This window comes from Notamacropus eugenii, chromosome 2 (genome assembly GCF_028372415.1).
Source record: "Notamacropus eugenii isolate mMacEug1 chromosome 2, mMacEug1.pri_v2, whole genome shotgun sequence".
Taxonomy (NCBI): Eukaryota; Metazoa; Chordata; class Mammalia; order Diprotodontia; family Macropodidae; genus Notamacropus; species Notamacropus eugenii.
The window spans coordinates 370,067,583-370,094,025 of NC_092873.1; the positions used below are offsets into that span (position 1 = coordinate 370,067,583).

The 26,443-nt window shown below is 40.4% G+C and overlaps 1 long non-coding RNA gene across 1 annotated transcript in view; it reads right to left on the reverse strand.

Moving 5' to 3' along the window:
- Positions 1-25,544, reverse strand: part of LOC140524045 (uncharacterized) — a 70,002-nt gene extending 44,458 nt beyond the window's left edge. The window contains exon 1 of the long non-coding RNA XR_011973549.1: positions 25,270-25,544. This is a non-coding gene — a long non-coding RNA (uncharacterized lncRNA). The remainder of the gene's footprint in view (positions 1-25,269) is intronic.
- Between the last annotated feature and the right edge of the window lie 899 nt (positions 25,545-26,443).

A 26,443-nucleotide genomic window follows, 5' to 3' on the forward strand; every position in this document is an offset into this window, starting at 1 on the left:
AAGGAAGGAAGGAAGGAAGGAAGGAAGGAAGGAAGGAAGGAAGGAAGGAAGGAAAAAACAACAGTAACCCAGAAGAAAGCCTCAAGAACCCCAAATAGATTCTCTGAAGTAGTACAGTTGATAGAGGGCTGAGTCTGAAGTCAAGAAGACATGAGTTCAAATCCAGCCCCAGATACTTAGCAGCTGTGTGACTTTGGGCAAGTCACTTAACCTCTGTTTGACTTAGTTCCTTAGCTATAGAATGGGAATTATAATAACACAGAGGGTTATTTTGAGGGTCAAATGAGATATTTATAAAGTGCTTAGCACAGTGTCTGGAACATAGTATGTGCTATATAAATACTTTTTTTCCTTCCAACCTAAAAGAATTTTTCTCATCAGGAATTCTCTATGCTAGAATTAATGAAAAAAAGTACAAAGGAGGGTAGCCTCGCCATACCATTTCTCAGACTGCACTACAAAGCAGTAATCATCAAAACAAACTGGTACTGGCTAAGAAATAGAGTGGTGGAGCAGTGGAATAGACTAGGTACATAAGACTTAGTAGGTAATGACCATAGTAATCTAGTGTTTGATAAATACAAAGATCCCAGCTTTTGGGATAAGAACTCACTATTGGACAAAAACTTCTTGGAAAACTAGAAAGCAGTCTGAGAGAAACTAGGGATAGACCAACATCTCATACCATGCCTAGATAAGGTCAAAATGGGTCCATGATTTAGATAGAAAGGATGATATTGTGAGCAAATTAGGAAAGCATGGAATAGTTTAACTATCTGATCTATGGATAAGGGAAGAATTTATGACCAAACAAAAATTAAAGAATATTACAAGATGTAAAAGATAATTTTGAGTACATTAAATTAAAAAGGGTTTGCACAAACAAAACCAATGTGGCCAAAATTAAAAGGAAAGAAGAAAACTGGAATGGGTGTGTGTGTGTGTGTGTGTGTGTGTGTGTGTGTGTGTGTGTGTGTTTTACAGCACCTTTCTCAGATAAAGACCTCATTTCTCAATATAGAGAACTGAGTCAAATTTATAAGAACCTGAGCCATTCCTCAGCTGATAAATGGGCAAAGGATATGATTAGGCTGTTCTCAGAAAAAGAAATCAAAATTATCTATGGTTATATGAAAAAATGTTCTAAATAAATATTAATTAGAGAAATGTAAATTAAAACAATTCTGAGATACCACCTCACACCTATCAGGTTGACTAATATAACAGAAAAGGAAAATGACAAATGCTGGAGGGGATGTGGAAAAATTGGGACCCTAATGCATTTCTTTGGTAGAGTTGTGAAGTGATCCAACCATTCTGGAGAGTAATTTGGAACTATGCCTAAAGGGCTGTCAAAGTGCTCATACCCTTTTACCCAGCAATATCACTACTAGGTCTATATCCCAAAGAGATCAGTCAAAAAGGAAAAGGACCTATGTGTGCATAGTTATGGCAGCTCTTTTTGTGATGACAAAGAATCGGAAATTGAGGGGATGCCCATCAATTAGGGAATGACTGAATAAATTGTGGTATGTGATTGTGATGGAATACTATTATGCTATAAGAAATGATGAGCATGATGCTTTTAGAAAAACCTGAAAAGACTTAGATGAACTGATGCAAAGGGAAGTAAGCAGAACCAGGAGAACATTACACAGTACACAGTAACAGCAATGTTGTACAATGATCAACTGTAAATAACTTAGCTATTCTGATCAATACAAAGATGCAAGGCAATTCTGGAGGACCCATGTTGAAAAATGCTATCCACCTCCAGAAAAAAGAATTGATGGAGTCTGGATGCAGATAGAAGCATAACATTTTTTTACTTTATTTTTATGAGGTTTTTAGGGGTCTGTGTTTTCCTTCATAACATGACTAATATGGAAATATATGTTTTGTGACTAAATATATATAACCTTTATCAAATTGCTTGCCTTCTCAACAAAGGGGCGGGGGGAAGAAGTGAGGCACTCTTCTTTTTGAACTCAAAATTTTTTAAAAAGTTAAAAATTGTTTTTACATGTAATTGAAAAATTAAAATAGATTAAAAAAAAAAAGAATTCCCTGTGCCAAAGAAATCACAGGTCTGCCTTTAAAAAAAATGTGGCAAGCAGTGGGAGTTCAAAGAGAAAAATGAATCAGTCCCTGCCCTCAGTGAATTCACATTCTACTAAGGAAGATATCATGTGCATATACAGGATATCCCCAAAGTCTTAGCGCAGTTTTAAGCTATTGAAACTTAATTAAATAGCTATTAAACCAATAAAGTGTAAAACAGCACTGAGACTTTGGGGATATCCTGTATAAGTATATACAAAATATAAGCTAAATAAAATACCAGATAATTGTGTGGGAAAGGGCACTAACTCAGGGGAGGGGAGTATGGGAGATCAGGAAAGGCTTCATGAAGAAGGTAGCATCTGAGAGGCAAAGGTGAGGAGGGAGTATATTCTAGAATGGGAGACAGGCAACAGATGATACGGATATAGGAGATGGAGTGTGTGTTCATCCTTTGCTGCTGAAGAAGACCATGCCATCAGAGAAATGATGGCATGACTTGTACTTGACTTTGTTTTGAGTGAGGGTGGGCTGTGCAGGTCACCAGCCTCACTTCTCCTCCAGAGCCATCTGAATCCAGTGAACAAATATTCATCAGGGTGACTGGAGATGACTCAGAATGAGGCAATTGGGGTTAAGTGATTTGCCTAAGGTCACACAACTGGTGAGTGTCAAGTATCTGAGGAGAGATTTGAACTCAGGTCCTCTTGACTCCTGCACTAGTGCTCTATTCACTGCACCACCTAGCTGCCCAGGAGATGGAGTAAGGAAGAGCAAGAAAGTCCATTTGACTGGCCTGTTAGAGTACAAAAAAAAAGGACAATAATGATAATAATGATAAAGATGGAAAGGTAAGTTGGGGCCAAGCTGTGAAGGACTTTAAATGCCAAAGAGAAGGATTTATAGTTAGGACATAGGATATATTTGAGATCTCTGATATCTTACACAGGATGAGAAATTTTTAGGTTCCTTACCAATAGGACAACAAACATTAAGTAAGTACCTACTGTGTAGCAGATACTACACTAGGTAGTCACTGGAGACACAAAACTGGAGATACCGGAGACAAAAAAAAAAGTCTATACGTACAAATGGCCTACATTTTATCATGGAAAACAACGTGCATATATAAATGAAGACAAAGTAATTAGGATAGAGGGGCACACTAGCCCCAAGGGAATAGGAAAGACCTCATTCGTATAGATGGTGCCCCTTGAGTCGGATTTTGAAGAGAGTTAAGATTTCTAAGGAGTTGGGGGTCAAAGAGGGAGTTTTAAGGAGTTGAGGAGGGGGTACTTTCTAGACCTAGGGGACAGCTTGGCAAAGACACAGAGATGGAGGATGGAATGTGCTATCCCAGCAATAAGATTGAAGCCAATTTGGCTGGAACAGAGAGTTCTTGGAGGGGAGTAATCAGGGGTGTGATAAAGCCAGCTCCAATTGAGCAGATTGTTAAATTTTCAGTGTAAGCATTTATGCCTTGCAAATCAGCAAATATTACCAATCAGGGCTTGATTTGTTTGTTTGTTGATTGTGTAGACTTAAGAAAGTGACAGAGAAGATGTTAATAATGCAAATTAAATTGAAAAGTGCATGGAGAGTGCTTTTTTTTTAAGAGCCGGTTGTTAAACATTTATCAGCACACCCTTGGGAATGCAGCCTTGGATAATAAATAAATTTGCAAAGATAAGATGGAGACAGATTATAAAGATTTTTTTTTTAATGCCAGAGGACTTAGTATTTTATTCTAGAGGTTACTGGGAACAAGCTATTGGAACTTTTCAAGTAAGGTCAAGTCATGCTCAGACCCATGCTTCAGAAGTATTACCTCTTCCCCTCCCAAACTGATATTTTTATGATGGTAAATTAGTCCATTTTTTTTCTCAATTCTCATCTAGCCCTTAGTCATTGAAAGGGCATTGCCTCAGATAAACTGAGACCTGGGAATGACCTTAATCTAGAGAGGCTAAAGTCACCGTTAGGCATCCTGGACCATCACCAGTCATCTTGTCCCTGGATTTCCGTGACTCTAGAGGAGAGAGTGAAGCTGACAACTGTACAGCTCTGCCTCACTTAAATCTAATTCTTGTGCAAGTCAAGATGTTACCCTTGCAATGTCACTGGACTTCAAGAAAAGATGAAAAATAACAACAGTTGTGTGGAGGGTAGATTGGAGAGGAGACACTTGAAGCATGAGACTACTTATCTGTGTGGTATTGCTTCCCCTTAAGTAGAGTATAGGCTCCTTGAGGGTAGAAGTTATTTGCATTGTTTTGAGGTTTGGAGATGGTTTTTCTGAGGGGGGGTCTTTGCATCCCCAGGCCTAATATAGTTCTGGCTCTTTTTTAAATGCTTGTTGAATTGAATTCAGTTTAAGAAGAATGGAATGGAAGACTCAGTGGAATTTGAGCTGCATCATCAGAGAGAAAACCCTGATCACTGAGATCACTGCTCCACTAAGGTGTCTGGATTACTATCTCAGTTATAGTGTGTGTGTGTGTGTGTGTGTGTGTGTGTGTGTGTGTGTGTGTGTGTGTGTGTGTGTGTATAAAACCTCTGTGCAAAAGGAAAGAAGGAAGGAAACAAACAATTCTTAAGTACCTATGATGTGCCAGGCACAGTGCTAAGTACTTTACAGATATTTTATTTTACACTCGCAACAAAGATATCTTCATTATTCTTTGTTTTACAGCTAAGGAAACTGAGGTTAAGTGACTTGCCTAAGGTCACACAGCTGGAAAGTATCTGAGGTCACATCTGAATTCAGGTCTTCCTGACTTCAGGCCCACAGCTCTCTCCATTGTACCATCTTGCTTCCCTTAAGCTGCCAGAAACTAGGGAAAATATCTGAACAGGAGAGGTCAGTAGCTTGAAACCAGTTCCCAAGCTGGCAAGCATACTGGTCATGCACAAAAAGAAGTTTGAGTAATAGGAAAATTATCAGAAGTTCCTGCAACTGGCAAATCACAGTGGTATTAGATCTCACAGTAAATGTTCGTTCCTCCAATGCCATGGTCCTTGAGGTTGCATAGAACAGTGGATAGAGAGCTGAGCTGGGGAGTCAGAAAAGCTCAGGATTCAAATCTCACCCCCAACACTTACTAATGACTAGAGCAAGTCCCTTAGTCTTCAACTCAAACAAATATTTATAACTTGATTACTAAATTAGAGAATGACTTAAAATCTTTAGTGGCTTGGGTAGAAGGAGCTCTTGCCACAGGAATTACCTGCAGTGATGAAATGACAGATCATCCACAAATTCATATATTTGGATCATGGACCTTGGGGAAGGTTTACTTCATACAAGGACCCACCATTCATTCTTCAGCTTTGGATCAACTGTTAAAGGCACTCTAACAGTCCTCTGTATTTCCTTCTGTAGTCTGAATGCCAAGCCAAGGAGCTCACAGAATTGCTTTCTAGCATTGGGAGGCCAATGAGGATTTTCCCTGGTCAAAATAGAGCACCAAAAACTAGGAAGGTTTTGTTACTGAATAATATACATAATAAAGATCAGAATGGAGGCAGATGGGTCAAGAAAAAAATCATTACTTTCTTCTTCACTTACCATTTGAACTGGCTAAATTTGATTGCATATTAATTCAGAAAGGATATGGGAATTCTTAGTCTAAGTCAAAGAGTTATTTGGGACTCAGTCCCATACGTGGGTAAAATAAAAGATATTATCTTAGCCTAAAAGCACCCTGTCTGATATGAGTCCCCCACAAAGAAAATTCCATCAGCCTGCCCCTATTCATGGAGAGGCTTTATAATCATTACATTCTAGAAAACTATTTCAGAGATTGTTGGCTGATGGCCCTGAAGAAGCCAAAAAAATAATAATAGTAATAGCTAGTATTTATATAACACTTTAAGGTCTGCAAAGCACTTTTACATAACTTAATTTATCTGATCAGAAGCCACTAGCAAGGAACAATACCAAACAACCACCATGATGCCAGCAGAATACATCAGAGAACATCTAGATAGATGGTGGAGTGGATACAGTGCCAGACCTGGAGTCAGGAAGACTCATCTTCCTGAGTTCAAATGTGACGTCAGACACTTACTAGCTGTGTGACCCTGGGCAACTCAGCCTGTTGACCTCAGTTTCCTCATCTGTAAAATTAGCTGGATAAGAAAATGGCAAAACACTCCAATATCTTTTCCAAGAAAATCCCAAATGGGGTCATAAAATATCAGACACAGCACAACAATGGCTGAACATCAACAGTCACAGAGATATAGCACCCATCAAGGAGCAGTAGGATGTGGCATAACAACCAAGTCTCTGGGGAGGGGAAGTGTATTAGGCTTATAGTTTAACTCAATTCCTATAGAGCACAGCCTCAAGTTCCAGGCTCAAGTCCCAGGCACCCTGGCTTCTCTGGGCTTCTTTACTGGGCTTTGTGGTTGCAATATTCCATCCGGCTCCAAGGTTGCCATGCAGCAAATGCCCATCCTTATGGAGATCATCACTGGGACCTGAAGCTGAGAAGGACAAATAGAACAGACACATCCTGATCCATTTCTTTGAGTCTGGGTAAAATGGGGGGGAGGAGGGGGCGCGGCAGGGAAAGCTACTCTCCCTCCTGGTTCTGCTCTTATCACCTGTACTGTGGGTCAGCTATGATCTTCCCTTTCTGGAGGCAGCAGAAAAAAAGAGACTGTTCCAGTCTGGCAGTTTTTAAAGATGTAGCTTATTTCAACTACATATCCAATCAAAGGCTCCCATCTACATGATAGAAGAATTCAGGGCACTTCCATGTTAGGCAGTCTGGGCATGCTCCAAAGCCCTGTTACACATGTATACTTACTTATTTACAAATTAGATAGATAGATTAGATAGATAACGACACTAGCAATTATGGGCAATACGGAAATATGTAGAAAAAATTATAATTATAGAAACAAAAAATTATAGAAATATAAATTAATAGAAATTTTTACAGATTAGATAAATATGGGATAATATCTGATTCTAGAATCAATAGGGAGCCACTGGAGTTTATTAGGCAGGGGAGTAGCATGATTGAATGCACACTTTAGGAAAATCACCTTGGCAACCATGTTGAGGGTGGACTGGGGTGAGGAGAAATTCAAGGCCGGAAGAACAGTTTGAAAGTAATTGGAATAGCCTAGGTAAGAGGGGATGAAGTAATAGTCTTGAATCCTGAACCTGGGTGGAGGTTGTGTGAGCAAAGAGAAGGGACACATAGGAGAGATGTAGAGGTAAAAAAGACAAGATTTGACATCTGATTGGACATGGAGGATAAATGGAGAATGAGAAGCAGCAGCCAAATGATAGAGCAGAGATAGCATTGGATCTGGAATCAGGAAGACCTGAGGTCAGATCTGATCTGATACTAGTTGAGCGACCTAGGGTAGTCAGCTAAACTGCCTCAGTTTCCTCAGTGGTTAAATGGGGATCAAAATAGTCCTTGCCTCTCAGGGTGGTTGTGAGGATCAAATGAGATTCTATTTGTAGCAGTCCCCAGTACATAGATAATGCTAGCTAGAAGTAGTAGCGGCAGCAGCAGTAATAGTTATAGCACTAGTAGCAGTAGTACTTATAGTGATACTGTAGAGATATGAACATAGGAGCCTAGAAGAATGATGGCAGAAAGAGGGAAGTCTGGAAGAGGGATAGGTTTGGAGGAGAAGATTGTGTAATGAGATGTGAGGTACAGATCATAATTGATCCATGACTTCCTGTCCTGTGAGACTCAAAATGAAAAGAGATTTAAGGATGGGTGGGGAACCTGCAGCCTCCAGGTCACATGTGACCCCCTGGGTCCTCAAGTGCAGCCCTTTGACAGAATTCCATCAAAGGAGCACACTTGAGGACCTAGAGAGCCACATGTGGCCTCAAGGTTGTAGGTTTCCCACCCCTGGTCAAGGATCTTACTTCTCTAGAGCAACATCCTAGGGGTATTTGCCACAACCACCAAGTGATGTGGGGAAAGGAAGAAGGGTAGGGAGGCAATTTTCCAAATGACACTTGTATACCTGCTGCAATGGTGTCCTGTGGCATCATTGTTAGGCTAGAACTTCCCTGAGGAGCCAATGACCTACTCCAAACAAAATGGCAGCCAGTCAGGACTCCACAGTAAAAGGTGGGGCCAAAGTGCTGAAATTTATGGAGATAAAGGTAAGCGGTGGCCATCTCGGGAAGGTTAGGACACAGCCCATCCTGCTACCCTCCAACTGATTGATAACATACCCTTTGGGGCCAGACCACAGTCCCCAGAAGTCCCAGCTTCCACTTGGGAGACCATTGCTCAAGACCCTTACCTGGACAATTACTTAAGGTTAGGGGATAGCTGCATTGGGGCAAGAAGAAAGGAAACAGTGCATTGCTTTGGTCTAAGAAAAATATTAGCAGCCTGGGGAGACATCACAGGACTCGTGGAATCAAATGGAGAATTTGCTAAATGAGGTGTTGGGTTGAACACACACAGCCACCTGAAATCATACAGTGCTCTGGCTCATGCTTAATACAAGTTGACAGCCAGTATTGTTCAGATCCCAGCTAGGGCCTCTGCTGCCTGGAGATGGGGTGATGGGGCAGGGGGACAAAGGGATTGGGAGCTGAAGGAGAGGGCAAAGGAACTAGGGCAAAACAATGGGAATGGGGACGGCCTGCAGCGGTGGAGAGGGGAGATGGGGAAGGGAGGGGCAGGATCTTAATCCAGGGCCTGGCAGAAGACCTTGGGAACAGGGCTTTGGAGGAGGCAAGAGTGGCTGCCCCCCAACAGCGACAGCAGGGACTGGCATCTCCAGATGGCTTTTTGTTTCGAAGCAATAAAAAATGTAATCTGACAGCCCTGAGGCTGGAATTTGAAAATAAAGAGACCAGGGGGCAGGAGGAGGGAATGGGAATGGGGAGGGTCAAAGGTATCAGTGACTGCAAATATATACACATACTCTGTCTCTTTTTACAAGGGCAGGGAAATTTATGGGCTTTGCAAATGACATTTAATTCCAGAGGTAGTGACTCCGTTTGTTTTCCAGTCTGGGAGAGGAGATAGGTTTTGGAAATTTGCCAGAATGCTATAAGGTAGGGCTCAGAATAGGAGGTGATAACTTTGCCAATTAGCTCTAGATGTGGACATTTTGCATCCCATCCTTCCCCCACTTGTACCCCCCCTCCAAAGCTTTCACAGTCATTAGGGAATGATATAAAGATACAGGGCCTCCCAGTGCAGTCTAATTGCTCATACATCGAAAAATGATGAGCTCAGTTATGCCACACAGACATCCTGTAGGATTCCAGCTGCCTTATTAATGCTGGCTTCTCAGAGGGGGAGACACCCCCACCCGCTCTGATGGAAAAATACAGACACCCAGGGAAACAGTGGCACCCCTGTGGCATTTGATGGGTCTGTCGCTTTTTATTAAGTAATTTGGAGTTTTCAAATCACTGCATGCTTCCTTTCCAAAGGTCCCAGTTGCCATGTATGCCTCCAACACTGCGGGCTGTCCGTAAATATTCATCATCAGACGCCAGCAGGGCCTCCATATTTCATTGTAAGGGAAGAAAACTTGCCCCCAGGTGACCCCTGCTCTGGGGATGGTCACCACAGCTGGAGGGCCAACAGGAGGCTCAGGCTGTGAAGGTCACAGGTTTCTAGGGTATGTTGTTGAGCCACCAATGGGCTAAAAGCACCTTTTGAAGACTTCTTATGAAGTGGATTTTATTTTCATATCTTATTTCATTATTTTCATATATTTTCATAACAGAGAGCCATGGCTTTCTATCTGGCCCCTTTTGATTTCCAGGAAGACCAGTTCTTGAATAGACTTTACCAACTTCTCATCTAAGCTATTGTTTCTTCTTGCCAGTCTTTCCTCCCTAGCTCTTATTTCATATAACATTACCTCTTTCAGGAGCTTTCATAGCACTTGGACCAGGACATTCTCTTTTTTCTCTGTTTGGACTTGTGGAATTAATACCTTCTGCTTTCTTGGGCTTCTCTCAGTCCATGGTATTTCATTATGTTTGGCTTTTTCTTCTGTTCTGTTCTTATCTCCAGCCTCAGTTTCTGTACTGGGTTGGGTAGAATTCTGCTCCCTCCTATGCTGAGGATGATGTGTAAAGGCCCTGCTTGGTCCTAGATGTGGTGGCTAAAATTAGGCCAGAATTTCCTGGACTTATTGCAATTTCCTCATGACTTCAATTAGCTCTTGACTAGGGTCCTTCCTCTGTCTCTTGTCTCTGTCTTTATCCTTGCAAAGTCATAAACCCAGAGGTGATTCCATCCCTTGCTGTGAGTATGACAGGCCCAAACCAGATGTTGTCCCTTCACTCCTGCCAGACTCTTCTCTCTCCCAGGTGTGACCATGACCCTTCTTACTGCTGTGATCTGCCTGGGTGCTGGTGTGACCCACATTCCTGCTATGATTTGGGGCTGTACACTGTCTGGGTTGGGCCCAGACTGCCTGGATTCTGCTCTGGCCTTGTCTCTTGCTGCAGCTGAGGTGTAGGCAGCCTGATCATTTTAGGAAGGGCTAGAAAAAGATGCTAAGAAAGTCCAAAGGGCCCTGAGGGCAGAAGAAATACTGAAATATTGGGTAGAACTGTAGTCCCAGAAAACCAAAAAGGTATTATTTACCAGCCCCAGTTTCTAGTCTGTCTCTAAATGCTGCCAATGAGGGAGTTACTTCCCTACTTGCCAACCTGTCTTTGGAACCAGGGGAGCAGAGGAAACAGTTTAATCTGCTCAGGGCCTCCATTTCCAAATTTTAGAAAGAGCCCTTTGACCAGGGGTGGGGAACCTTCGGCCTCAGGCCACATGTGAAGTCTGGATTCAGTCAAAGGGTTGCACTTGAAGACCTAGAGGGCCACATGTGGCCCTGAGGCCACAGATTCCCCACCCTTGCTTTAACTATGAATTACAAAATAGATGGGGGGAAGAAGGAAGAAAGGTGCCCTACTCTTCCCTTGGAGCACCCTTTAATGGAGAGGCTCCTTAGAGAGCATTTTTACCTACTAACAGTATATCCTAGCAGTACCATCAATGAGGTACACATTCAAATAGCAGCTCTCCTTCCCCAGAAAGGGCGTGATTTTGGACAAGCAACACAATTATGGTGTTGCTTTTCCAAGACGATTGTGTGTAATCTGACAAAAAAGGACCATTTGCATTGTGGATGTTCTATTGGCCTACATCCTAAGGAAGAAAGAAATAGTCTAAAGCATTTGCCTTACCTTGTGACCTTACCTATGACCAAACTGCTATACTACTTGTAGGAAGGGACATAGATCATAGACTCAAAACATTTTAGAGTCAGAAGGGGACTCAGACATTGGCGAGTTCAACCCCTCTACAATACCTAGCATTTTTATATAGTACTCTAAGGTATGCAAAGTGCTTAGCATGTATTAATTGATTTAATCCTCATGGCAATCTAACTGTGTGAAGCTGGTGCTATTTTTACCCCCATTTTGCCAGTGAGGAAACTAAAGCAGGCACAGGTTAAATGACTTGCCCAGGGTGTCATAGCCAATAAGTGTCTAAATCAGGATTTACCAACCCTTTATTACTGCATCATTTACATAAAGCCATCTCCTCTATAACATTCCTTATCAGCAGTCATCCAGTCTGTTCTGGAAGCTTTCCAATGAGGGGGTACTCCCTCTCTGTTGCCCAAGGTAACACATTATTATTATCCCATACTTGGGCAGCTCTAAAAGTTAAGAAGTTTGTCTTTACATTAAGTTTAAATCTATTCCCCGTTTATATAAGACAAACTCACATAAATCATCAACGTATTTTTATATGACCAATAAAGTCCAGCAACAAGAGACAGAAAGAGAAATTCCATTTAAAATAATTGTAAACAATATAAAATATTGCCAAGACAAGCCCAGGAACTATATGAACACAATTACAAAACATTTTTCACATAGATCTAAACAACTGGGAAAATATCAATTGTTCATGGGTAGGTTGAGCAAATATAATAAAAATGCTAATTCTACCTAAACTAATTTACTTATTCAATGCCATACCAATCAAAATATCAAAAAATATATGTATTTTATAGAGCTAGAAAAAAATAACAATTCATATGGAAGAACAAAAAGGCAAGAATATAAAAGGAATTAATGGGAAAAAATTGCAAAGGAAGGGGCAATACCAAATCTCAAACTATATTATAAAGCAGTTATCATCAAAACTATTTGGTACTGGCTAAAAAATAGAGTGGTGGCTCAGTGGAATAGATTAGGTAAACAAGACTCAGTAGTCAGTGACCATAGTAACCTAGTATTTGATAAACCCAAAGATAATAGTTATTGGTATAAGAACACACTATTTGAGAGAAACTGCTGGGGAAACTGGGAAACAACAGGACACAAACTAGATATAGACCAACATCTCATACCGTATACCAAGATAAGGTCAAAATGAGTACATGATTTAGACTTAAAGGATGACACCATAAGCAAATTAAAAGAGCAAGGAATAGTCTACCTATCAGATCTATGGAGAGGGGAAGAATTCATGACCAAACAAGAGGCAGAAAACATTAAATAATTTTAATACATAAATACATAAATAATTTTGATTATATTAATTTAAAAGCTTTTGTACAAACAGAACCAAAGCAACGAAGATCAGAAGGAAAGCAAAAGGCTGAGAAACAATTTTTATAGCAAGTATCACTGATAAAGGTCTCTTTCTCAGATACATAGAGAACTGAGTTAAATTTATGACAATACAAACCATTCCTCAGTTGATAAATGGTCAAAGGATATGAACAGGCAATTTTCAGATGAAATAAAAGCTATCAATAAACATGTGAAGAAATGCTTTAAATCAGTTTTGATTAGAGAAACTGTAAGAATTAAAGATCTTCCCTGCCCATTAATAGGCCTCAATTGGAGCCCATTAAAGGAAGCTTACTTAGGGGAGGCTTGTTTTGTAGGAAGGCCCACACCTTTTGTAGTTTCTAATGAGGCACTAGGTCATAAGGGTCACGAGTAGCTGTTAAAGAGCCCCCCGCCTTTGAAAATCCAGATGCTGGTGCTTCTTTCTCTGGTAACTGTGCATGTATATAATGGTCAGGCAGTTGGATCTGTCTGTTGATCTGTGATGTATGTCTTGCTTGTGGTCAGATAGTTACAAGTCCTGTCTGTTTGTCTTCATTTCTCTGCTTGTATTTTCTCTCTTGGTATATGTGATTAAAGAAGATTGTTGACCCCTCAAAAGTTGCTTTCCTTTTAGAAAAGCAGATCTAAGAACCTGTGCCATCAGGTCATCCTTGATGTATGTCAGGGTTCTTGATGTTATAGAAACACAAAACAACTCTGAGGTACCACCTCATACCTATCAGATTGGCTAATAAGACAAAAAAGGAAAATGATAAATGTTGGAGAAGATGGGGGAAAATCAGTACACTGATGCACTGTTGGTGAGTTATGTACTGATCCAACCAATCTGGAGGGCAATTTGGAACTATGTCTAAAGGACAACCAAACTGTGTGTACTCTTTGATCAAGCAATACCACTACACGGTCTGTATCCTAAAGAGATCATAAAAAAGGGAAAACAACCTATATGTGCAAAAATATTTATGGCAGCTTTTTTGTGGTGACCAAATATTGGAAACTGAGGGATTCCCATCGATTGGGGAGTGGCTGAACAATCTGTGATATATGAAGCTAATGAAATACTATTGTGTAAAAAGAAATGATGAGCAGGAGGATTTCAGAAAATCTTAGAAAGACTTGCACAAACTGATGCAAAGTGAAAAGAGCAGAACCAGGAAAACATTGTACACAGGATCAGCAATACTGTGTAAGAATGAACTATGAGTGACTCATCTCTTCTTAGCTACACAATGATCCAAGAGGAGCACAAAGGACTCACAAAAGAAAATGCTATCCATATCCAGATAAAGCACTGACAGACTCTGAATGCAGATCAAAGCATTTTTTTTCACTTATTTTATTCTTTCTCATAGGCTTTTTTTTCCTTTTGATCTGTTTCTTCTTTCACAACTGTAACTAATATGGAAATTTTTTTTACATGATAGCACATGTATAAACTATATTAAACTGCCCACCATTTTCAGAAGATAGGAGGGAAGGAAGGGAAGGAGAAAACTTTAGAACTTAAAATCTTGTAAAAGTGAATGCTAAAAATTTTCTTGACATGTAACTGGGGAAAAAATTAAATACCATTAAACTTACAAAATAAAATAAATTTATTCCCTTTTGCTTCATTTCAGTAAGCATTTACTATATATCTACTGTGTTCAAGGCACTTTACTAGGTGCTGAGGATGCAAAGACAAAAGAGAAAAATATATTCCCTGCCCTCAAAGGCATTACAATTACAAATTACAATTCACCTGCTGGCCCTGGTTCTACCTGTTGGGGAAACAAATTGAATCCCTCTTATCATCTCTGTATCCATTCTCCCTCTTGTCTAAGGAGGAATTTGAGGCACAGAAAAGATTACTAACTATAAGTTGGAGAGTCAAGGCTCTTCTTAAGCTTGTTTAAAATTTGGGCTGGTTTTAATTTTCTTGCAAGCTTTTCTTGTACTTGCATAGCTATTTTTGAGGTGATACTCCCTTGGGTTCTCTCATTCTGCCATCTTCCCCAGACTTAGAAACTAGCCTTCCTTTTGCCAATTCAGTCTTATTTCAAGTGTCCTAGAGGTGTCCAGTTGAGGTCCCAGTTATAGAAAGAGAGGAGCTTGGGAAGCTAGTCAGGTGGCATAGGAGATAGAATTCTGGACTTAGAGAAAGGAAGATCCAAGTCTCTCATTTCACAGAAAAGGAAACTGAAGGCCAGAGAAGTGAGGCCAGTTGTCCAAGATCATGATGGATCAAGTTAGGAGCAGAGTCAGGACTAGACCCCAGGTCTACCTACTCACAGTCCAAGAGTCAGAGGATCAAGGTCCCCATGTCAGAATTTCAGAAAGAACCTTTTGATTATGAATTATAAAATAGACCTCTCTGGGGAAGAAGAATGTCTTAGGATCATAGATTTATAGAAATAAAGGATTTTGAAGGCCATAAAATCCAACCAACTCATTTTATAGATGAGGAAATTGAGGCTAGGAGAGGTTCAATGACTTTCTCAAGGTCACACAGCTTGTATATGACTCAAGATTTGAGCTCAGGGGTTTGTGACTCCAAGTCCAGCATGCTACCTGCTTCCTAACATAGAGATTTATCAAGAGAATTTGCTGTGTTGAAGATCACTTACAAAAGGTAGAAAAAAAAACTGGATCACTTAAAAACAGAATGATATAACTATCGTATTACTGACAACATTATTATTAATATAATATTCATTCATTTAGGCAGTGGATAGAATCAGGAAGATCTTAGCTCAAATACCCTAAATACCACTTACTAGTAGTGTGACAATGGGCAAGTCACTTAAACCTCTTTCCGCCCCAGTTTCCTCATCTATAAAATACTCTATATAATATAATATAATACTCTATATAGTAAAATAGAGACTCTAATAGCTCCCAGGGTTGTTGTGAGAGTAAAATTGAGATGCTATCTGCAAAGCATTTTGCAAACTTTAAAGTATCATATGAATTCTAGCTATTATTGTTACTATTAATATTACAAAGTACGCACTTTACTGACAACAGGACCCTAGATGTACATAGAATCAACTATTCATAAAGTTGATGTTACATGAAGTATAACACTGAACTCACGCCCCTTCCTTTCCAGGTGCTTTAGACACCCTCTTGGTACCTAGAGTGAAGAAGAAATGAGTAATAGGAAGGATTTTGGTTAGTGTCAAACCAACATCTCCATATCAGCTGATGGCAAAGTCTTCACTGAGAAGATATAAATTCAGGGGTTTACTGAGCACCCAGCCAAGAAACCACACCATTCCTAAGGGGAACCTCTTGTGTAGCCCATGAAAGAAAGAAAAAAACTTTCAGAAACCAAGAACTTTGAAACACTTCTTTGCTAGATGTTCTCTCTAAGCTTGAGATCACTTTGCCCCAGACTTTGTAGGAAATTCTCTGTAGAATGGTTGAGGAATGTCCGATCAGATGTTCAAAGGAAATAATGGAATCTTTTCCCAGAGATTTAAGACTAGGAAAAGCAAGTATTTCCCTGACATGTCTTGAAGGAATTGGACAAAATGGTCTTCAAGTTTTCCTTCCAATTCTAAAGCTAATGAATATTATCCCTCCTGATGAACAAATTAACAAGCAGATGGCCTCTCAGGGTGCCTTCTAATGCTATAGCTTGAGGTTTTGAAATGTATATTCTTGCTTTTGATCCAAGAACAAATATCCAATTATAACTTAGTCCAGTGTCTGGCACACTGTAGGCGTTTAATAAATACTTGTTGATTGATTTTTGTATCCCTAGCATCTAACACAGTTTACCAAACACGTTTGTTGTTGTTTAGGTTTTTTCAGTCTTGTCTGCCTCTTAGTGACCCCATTTGGGGTTTTCTTGGCAAAGCTACTGGAGTGGTTTGCCATTTCCTTCTCCAGCTCATTTTGCAGATGAAGAAACTGCGACAAACAGAGGTTAAGCGATTTGCCCAGGACCATACAGCTGGTAAGTATCTGAGGCCACATTTGAACTCAGCACTTCCTGACTCCAGGCCCAGCACTCTATCCATTGTGCAAACTGGCTGCCTCACTGTCCTTAAATGATTGGTGTTCTTCTTAAACCATGTCTCCTAGAGCTGAACACAATACTCCAAATGAGGTCTTATGAGGGCAAATATAGTTTGCTTGTTGATTGATTGGCCAGCTGGCTGGTTGACTAATGATTCTTCCTTCTACAATGCTCACAGCACACTGGGTCTGCTTGACCTCTGAGTTGGATGGTCCAATCTTCACTTGACACTTGTATGGTCATCTCCAAGTCAAGTTGATTTGCCTCTCTGGCTCACTGGACCCTCCAATTGAGGTAAGAGAGAATAATGCTACAGATCAACCTTTTCAGTTATAGCCAGGAAGATTAATTAATGAAGCTGACAGGCCTAGGCTTCCACAAATACAGGTGTTAACAAAGGGCCAGCGTCATTAGCCGAGAAGATGGTTATTAGGACCTCTCCCCTCTTGTTATTTGGGCACTTTCAACTCTCCAATTGCACTGAGTCTCAGGGTCCCTGGAATTTTAGGCAATTATAGTTTATACAGGTAACAAATGGATCTTTTTTTTTCAAGGCTTAAGACTGTCTCCTGCATACATTAATCTGCTTGATTAGCTCTCCTCTCTTGTATGCTTTGTTCTCCCCCTTCCTGCCTGGGCTCTGGTGGAAAATGAATGAGTTTTAACATCTACCTGAAAGTGGGTTGCATCTTGGGAATACCTCAAGTGTACTCTGGGTCTTGAATTCACACATGCTGAGGCTTCCTAAAGGTTATGCAAAGGTTAACAAACAATTAATCTGTTGAATCAGTGTGTTGACTCTGTTTACCCAATCTCTGGATTCTAAAGGCCATTATCCATCAACTGTCTCACTCTATTTATACCTCCTCCTTCCTTTTCCTAACCCCTCCTCCCCCACCTTGGCCTCTGGATAATTTGGATGATAAAGAGGAAAACCTGAATTGGGCACATGAACTGTATTAAAATAAAATCCAGATTCTACTTCTTGGTGCAGTTAGATCATATGACCTTGAGTCCATAGTGGTATCAGGATCTATATGGGGGAAAACACTCGCTGGAGGGGTTTCTGTGATTTTTAATAGCAAATGGACAATGGATTATTAGCAAAACATGCAAATTAAAATGGGGGCAGGTAGAAGAATTCTGGATCTTTTCCTTTCTTTACGTCTTTCCTTTCTTCCTTCCATCTTTCCTTTCATCCTTCCTTTCTTCCATCTTTCCTTTCATCTGTGTTTCCTTCCTTCTTTCCTTCCTTTTTTCCATCTTCCAAAAATCCCCCTGTCATTCCAGTCTTGGGGAAGAGCCATTACAACACAGTTTCATGAAAAGAAATGTTTCCCTCCTCTTTAGTGGAAGAAGGTAGAGTCATTAAACTACCAGTAAGAATTCAAGTCACTCCTTTGCATCCCAAGGGTCTTCTAATACCATGACCTAGCTCCCTGGCTTTCCTGCCTGAAGACGACTCTGCTGCCAGTAATTTCTACGTGTGTGCAGGAGTGCCTAGGGAGAAAACCAGGTGACCAGAGATTAAATTTGTTCTACTTGGACCCCTGAGACCAAACTAGAAGGAATAGTTGAAAGTTACAGGAAAACAACTTTCAGCTGGATATAGATTATTAGAATTATCTGAAAAATGAAGAGAGTGGTCTGAAGAAAGAATGATTTCCCTCTCATGGAGGGTCTACCAGTAAATGTTAGATGACCAGCCATTGAGGAGTATAAAATGGAAATCACTCTGCCACAGCAAATTGACTTGGAAAACCACAAGTTAACATTGTCTATGTTTTATTGGATTCAAGTATCAATTTTACTTCCAACTACTTGTGCAACCTTGAGCAAATCCCTTAATTGTTTTGGGCCTCAGCTTCTCCATCTTTGACATGAGGGAAGCTGGAATCAATTCCTCAATGCACTTTTAGCTCTTAATCTATCACCCCAGGATTCCAAACTAATGAAAGTATTGTCACTATGGCTGGGCAGACTGGGCTCATCTTTATTACAAAATAAGTTTCTTCCTACATTTAAAAGGACAACTTGTTCCTTCACCACCTGCACCTTTACAGAGAGCCAGAAAAAAAAGAGATGAGGGGAGAGAGTGAAGTGGAATTTAAAAAATAAAAAAGCACCTACACTGTTGCCTAGGCTAGATGCAAAGCTCCAACTGACATTTTCACCTTCCACAACCAGTAGACTCAGAGCCCAAGTAGACCGGGTGGTTAGGCTCAAGTTGGTTTTGCTACAAGTACACATATATGCAATGATTGTTTTTTGTAGTGATTACTAGCTTACTTACTGAGTAAGTGTATGACCGTGGGCAAGTCACTTAACCTCTCTCTGCCTCAGTTTCCTTATCTGTAAAATAGGGAAAATAATTGTACCTATTTCCCAAGATGGTTATGAAGTTCCAATGAGATCATAATTGTAAAGTGCCTGGCACATAGTAAGTGCTATATCATTATTCTCACAAGGCTCCTTCTTGCAAGGCATTGGTTTCAGCAAAAAGAAAGAATACATTTCAGTTCTACTTCCTCCATTGTAAATGGAGAGGATTAGACTGGATATTTGCTAACCTTCCTTCTGACTCTGACATACTATGATTTTGTGATATGTGGTCTAGTCCTAATTCTGACACTAACTAGTTGTGTGACCTTGAGAATGTCACTTGAGCAGGCCCACTCTCTGGGCCTCAGTTTTCTCTGTTGTAGAATGAGCAGGTTGGACTATATGGTTTCTAAGGTCACTTCCAACTCCAGTGTTGTGTAATGCTATGATATAGGGGTCTGGTCCTGGCTTTGCCACTAATTAGCTGTGTGATCTTGAGTCTGTCCACTTAGTTTCTCTGGTCCTCCATTTCCTCATCTCTAAAATGGTGGAATTAGACTAGAGAATCTCTAAAATCCATTCCATTTCCAATATTCAATGATTCCAGAACTATCAAGGAATAGTGCTAATCCTCCTAAAACATTCTACTAAACACAAACAGATCCATTCTCACAACACAAATAGACAGGGCCAATATTCCCTTTGAACCACGTGAGAGGAATTTCTGACTGTATAACTAATCTTCCATGCTTCCCCTCCCCAAGACTGGAGCTTTGATTCTGTCCTGGAATCCTGAGCTTGGACAGGTGACCTTTCACCTTCTCTTGCCCAGAAGTTCCCACCCTTTCCAAATATCACCTTTCCCTGCTCCTTGTAATTTATTTCATCTGTTTATTAATGTAGGCAATGGGGTTAAGTGACTTGCCCAGGTCATTCTATTTCTTCTTAGGAGGAGTGTGTAGGGGTGGGAGGGAATAACCAAGCCCTAACCTCTTAAAGAAACATCAACATGTCAGATATCTGGGATTTCACTAATGTGGGAACTCCTTTCACCAATACCCATCTATACCTTCGTAGATGTCTTAGAGGACTGCTTGAGGCTCAAAAAGGGTAGTGGTGGCAGATTTTGAACCCATGCCTTCCTAACTACAAGTCAAGTACCACTTCATCACTATACCATGCAGCCTCTTACTTGTAAGGACAAGACACTAATTAAAGGACAGTTAAGACACACCTAGGAATGAACTGCTCCTTGGGATGAGGGACCTTTCTACTCTATAATACTATAATTCCTACAATCAGCCATGAGGCCAGGACAGACCTGTCCAGAATCTGGCCATCCAGACTGATCCTAGAAATTCACTTGCCCTTGATCTAAGAACAAATGGCAAACCTATTTTTGTGGGAGAGAGAGAAACAGACAGACAGAGACAGAGATGGGAACAGAGAAAGACAGAGCAGATAAAAGAGACAGAAACAGAGAGAGGGGAAAGACAGAAAGGAAAAAACCTAAATAGATACAAGAAAAAGAAAAACAAATATGTTATGCACAGATGATATCTCTTTAAAGCAACAAGAATAGGGGGAAAATTAGGTTACATTTGGAGTCCAGGGGAGGTTGAGGAAGACTCTGGATTGCCCAGTGGCCAGCTCCGGGTGCTGTGCATTGTATTGATTATCCAGAGGATGGCACTAGGAAAAAGGTATTGGAAAACCCTAACAAAAACCACTGGCGAGGAAGAGTTTGCAAACGTCTGGCAATTAGCACAGTATGAAACGCAGACTGATCTATGCAGTAGCAGATGGCCCTGAGGAATAGATCATGCCTTGTCCAACTTGATTAGAGCTTAGGAGATGGAATTTACCCACACGTGACAGAGGTACCTCTCTGCTGCCTAGTGACAAGGGCTTAATCCATGCTGTCTAGAACTCTCTTTCCCTTTCCTGAGCCTTAATATCCAATTCATGAGAAATAATTGCTGTTGGTATGTAAAGAATGATTCATTTGGCCTCCTCCCACCCTGATTTTTAACCAGCCTGGGCTTGGGAGGGTAAAGTAGATGCTTTCCGACAAGAGGGATTTTTCACTCACAGTCAGCGGAAAGAAGGATCATCATGTCACACCTTGCCTGTGTGGGTGCCAGGCTGGGGGTGGTGGATGTGCTTTCTGCTTCAAGCTCCAGCTTGTTACTTTTGAGGGAGCTGGGGGAGGCAAAGGGTCCTTGCACCTTGGAGATGACTCCTATCTCATCTTATGATTGCAGTGGAGGGGTTCTAAGCCTTTCTTGTGCTTTGGATTCCTTAGAGAGTCTATGTATTGATTCCTTCTCTGGATAATATTTTGTTGCCTAGATTCATAATTGAAGGAAACACTCATTCTCAGTTAGAGGCTGGTGAAAATAAAGATGTATTTTTATTTCCCAGACAAATTCACAGACTTCATAAAATCTATCCATGGGCCCTGGGTTAAGAAACCTTATATAACAAGAGAAGACTAAATGCCACCAACTGGTAAGCTCCAATGTCATGGTCAATAGGAAAGGAGCCTAATGACAAGAGGGAGAGGGCACTCAATTCAGGCATAATACCCTGTCTGGTGCCTGCTGCCCAGCTACCACATACATCCCTTTTCCTGAACCGTTCACAAGTCCTCTTCTTTCTCAGTGTTCACCAGCCACTGTGACCAGGAGTCCTAGCATCATCCCCTCATGTGCCTCTCTTTGTAAAGAAAGAATAAGAAAAAAGTTCCTTGGAGGAGATGCCAACACACAGGGGAAGCCACATGACCAAAGAATCTCTCTGAACCACAACCCTAACAGAGATCAGAGGCCAAGAAGACAGACCAAAAAGGGCCACTTAGTTCTCTTTCTCTCTTAATTATAATCCCATTTAGAAGCAAAGCTCTGTCATCCTGTTTCACTTAATGGCTAGTTTCTATTCCTGTCCTTTCTCCACCTATTATCTTTTGTAATATTCAGGCTCTCTGGGTTATGAATGGGCAAAGCCTCTCCTGTTCCTTGCCTGCCTGAACTTCTCTGCCTTTTTAAATATTTCAGTTGCTCAAGATTTTTATTTTTTACACTTCGATTTCCTGTAGTACAGTAAATTTATCTTGGTCATTCAATCAAGCTCTCTCCCAGCTCTTCTCCTTATCTTTCCTTATCCTGCTTGATTGAAAATACCTACATTATCTTTGCAGCCAATATGCCAACTGGTGGTAAATCTGCAGATTGTCTTGATAGGATGACATCTGAGGGAAAACTTGGAAGCATTGTCAGAGGACAAGGGCAAGATATTAAAACCCAACTTCGTACTTTGCTTCAAGGTTAAAACATACAGTGCACTCCTAGTCCAAATGAGCTTTTCCAGGATTCTTCCCTTATGATCAAGTTAGGAGCTAGATTTTCTGCTCATTTCTCATACACTGAGCCTTGAGCTGACCACTAACTACACCCCATCCAATTGCCTCTTCCCCAAACCGAAGCACAGCTGAGCTCCAGACTTTTAATAGATTCTGCCAATACAACATTAGTAGACTGATGGTAAATATGTATCTCAAAGGCACAGTAAAAACCAGTGTTTGAGAATGAAACCACATCTTCTATGTCTGATGCCCTGTTATGACCTCCAGTTGAAATCTCTTTCTACTCTACAATCATAGATCACAACATAGTTAACATGGTTTGAGCATCACCTATCATGCCTACTAGGATATTAGGATCATAGAATTGCACTTATTAGCTGTGTGACCCTGGACAAGTCACTTCACACTGCTTGCCTCAGTAAAATGAGCTGGAGGAGGAAAGGACAAACTCGTCCAGTGTCTTTGCCAAGAAAACCCCACATGAGGTCATGAAGAGTCAGACATGATTGATAAATGACTGATCAACAACAAAAAAATGCAGAGTTGAAGAAGAGTTCATCTAGTTCAACTCAATCCCAGATAAGGATCCTCTCTAAAATATATTCAACAAGAGGTCATCCATAAGCACCTTTGCAAGATTTAAGAACTCAGATAAATGCAATGACCAACCATGAGCCATGCAACCTACTTCCTGAAAGAGAGACATCCATTTCTGGATATGATCCATGTGGGTATTTGTTTTATTTGGAAGCTATATGGCACAGTGGATAGCGTGCTGAGTAGTTCCTGGAGTTGAAATCTAGCCTTTGACACTTTCCAGCAGTGTATCCTTGAGCACATCACTTGATTTCTGTCTGCCTCATTTTCCTCAGCTGTAAAATAAGGATAATAATAGCACCCTACCCTGCCTGTCACATAAATGAAGTCAAGTCTAGACAAATGGAGAAATAGTAATTGCTCATGGGTAGGCTGAGCCAATATAATAAAAATGACAATTCTACCTAAATTAATTTACTTATTCAGTGTCATATCAGTCAAACTACCAAAAATTATTTTATAGAGCTAGAAAAATAATAAAGTTTAACTGAAAGAGCAAAAGGTCAAGAATATCAAGCGAATCAATGGAAAAACTGTGAAGAAAGGTAACCTAGCAGTACCAGATCTCAAACTGCTGTCATTGTTAAGAAATTTTTTCCTTATATCAAGCCCCAGTTTGTTCCTACAACTTCTACCCACCATGTCTCATTTTGCCCTCTAGATATTCTGGCTCAGATGTACATAGATGGCAGGAAATACCTTCTGGTTAGCTTATAACCTCATACATGGTGATATGACACTAAAATCCTACTTGGCTATCTCATCATGATAGAGAGGTGACCATCCATTCTCAAAAGCTATACTATTGGAGCAAAAGTTCTTCCATGGTCCTATGGCAAGCTGAAAAGACTCTAAGCAGAGGACCAACAGTGGTCTATGTGTCTGTCATCCAAGAACTAGCCTCTCTAAATTCAAAGAGCTTCACCAGAAGGTTGACCTTCAAGTGAGTATTTCTTTTTCAGCTGCAGTAAAAGCTGGATTGATCTAGATTGATGAAAGAGACCCCACAATGCTTTAGTGATGGATTATTGAAGTATTGAAATGCAAATACAGTTGCTGAGTAACCTGAGAAGAGTACTACCACCATTGACTCTAGATAACAGATGCTATTCTAAACATGATCCATTAAATGTAAAAATGCATGGAAATCTTTCACCTCATCAGGGTGAGTTAGTTCCTCTTTGAAGACTTATTGGTTAGGCTTTGTTTGGATGTGTTCAACTTTAATTGAGGTAAAAAGAGGGAGGAGAGAAAAGGGAAAAGGAGAGGAGAAGAATGAAGGAAAAGATCAGGAGAACACTAATTCAGAGGAAGAGGAGAGGAAAAGAGAAGGAAAGGAAAAGAAAGAGAAGGAGGAGAGAAAAAGTAGAGGGACAGGGAAAGGGAGAAGGGGGCAGGGAAGAAAAGATTGAGAGGGAAGAGGAATACAGGAACAGAGAAAGGAAGAGGAAGAGAAAGGGATAAAGAAGAAAAGGAGAAAGAAAAGGGGAGGAAGTGAAGAGGGAGGAAGAGGAAGAAAAAGGGAGAGTGAGGAGAAAGAAGAAAGAGACAGGGAAAGGAAAGAAGAAGAAGATGAAGAAAAAGGAGAGGAGGAAGTGGCGAAAAATAAGAAAGAGAAAGGGGAAAGGGATTTCAGTTTGATTTCCTACAGGGTACCAAACACCAGAGACATGATTTAATTTTCAAACATTGGTTTCACTATATCTTTGGCCTATAATACATACCTACCAAGAATCTTAAAATATTTTATCAGTATAATTAATGAAAAGTCTAGAGCTCAGATGCCCATTGGTTAGAGGGTAAGATCAGTGGGAAGAAATGTTGCTGGCATTATCCCAAAGTGAGTCTATAGAAGATGAATTTACATCTCAACACATTTTACAAAATTGTAAAAGCAGCCACTTTGTCCAACTATCTGATAGTCTACAGAATATGATATATAAAACAACAATAATAAAATAACAACTGCCCCAGAACTATTTCTTTCTGAACTTCATCTAATATAAGAGGAACAGGATAATAGTAATAGGGCCAACAATAATAACTGATATTTATAAGAACCCTTTTGAGACTTACAAAGCATTTTTGAAATATTATTTCATGGGATCATCACAACAACCTTGTGAGTTAAAGACTATGAATATATTATTTCATTTTACAGATGAGGAAACTGAGTCTCCAAAGTTAAGTGCATAAATCAAAAAACAATTAAATGTCTTTAGAGAAATTTGAACCCAGAAATACACCTTTCTCTTTACTAAGGTTTCAGTGATCAAAAGAGATGCACATGGGACAGCTCACCTCAAAATCTCACAGTCTTCTTTTTTCTTTTAACTCAGATTGATACACACCATTAGGAAATGTTCTTCCATCTTTCTTTCCCCTTCCCATTTTTCCTTATAGTTTGAGCAAGAGTTTGGAGAAACCATTCCTGTTATTGAGATCTTGCATCTCATGAGCTGAGCACGGTACCAGTGACTTATCTCATCCAGTGAAATTACACCATGTTAAAGCTGGAAAGGACCTGAACGCTCATCTACTCTGGGGCTTCTTAAACTTTCCACTGTCGATCCCTTTTTGAGTTTCAGCAGTGTTTGTTGTGTGGCATGAAGGTATGCACAGGGCAAAGTGCACCTGCTGTGTGTTCAGAACCAAGCTTACAGTGAAGCTGCATGATGCAACACGGACCAGCATTGCCAGAAACACCTCAGATTCATTACACATTTGATTTTTAGTTAATTTCTGATTATTGTGCATTCAGACACCTTTTACTGTTGCCAAACTTTTAGGAAGCCCTGATCCAGTCCAACCTTTCATTTGCACATGTGGCAAAGAGAAGCTGACTCTCCCAACATCACGTGGAAGTTAGTGGTAGAACTGAGAGGAGAATCCAGGTCTCCCAATTCCCAGCTCAGTCCTTTCTCTTTTATACTACATATCTAGTTAACCTCAACTCAGTAAGAATCCATGGAATACAGTACCTAATAGTAGATAGTTTGGATAAATATCAAAGGATATATTTGATTTGGGTAGTGTAATAAAAAAAAAAATCTCATAAGGTTTAGAGTTAAAGGATCTAGGTTTGAATCCAACCCCTGCCACTGACTATATGATCTTGGGCCCATCAATTCCCCTCTGTAGCCTCAGTTTCTTCTTCTGTAAAATCAGGAGGTTGAGCCCAATAACCTTGATTTCCCTTCCAGATCTCTGATCTCTGAAGGAGCTATTGACTGCAAGAGACACAATATGGGTAATGTCATGAATAAAAATATATTCACACATACAACAATTAGAGAGTTCAGCGAGGGGGCTGGAGTGAATCAGAAATTGTGCTAGGAGACCAGAGTGGGCAGGGTTCATCACTTGATTTCTGTACTCTCAGCAGCTAAAGGTATAAGGAAAGGAGGAACCCACCCAGGGAGCTGATGTGCCAGCAATGCAGAGAGGGAATATTCAGCAGCCTCTGCCAGATGCC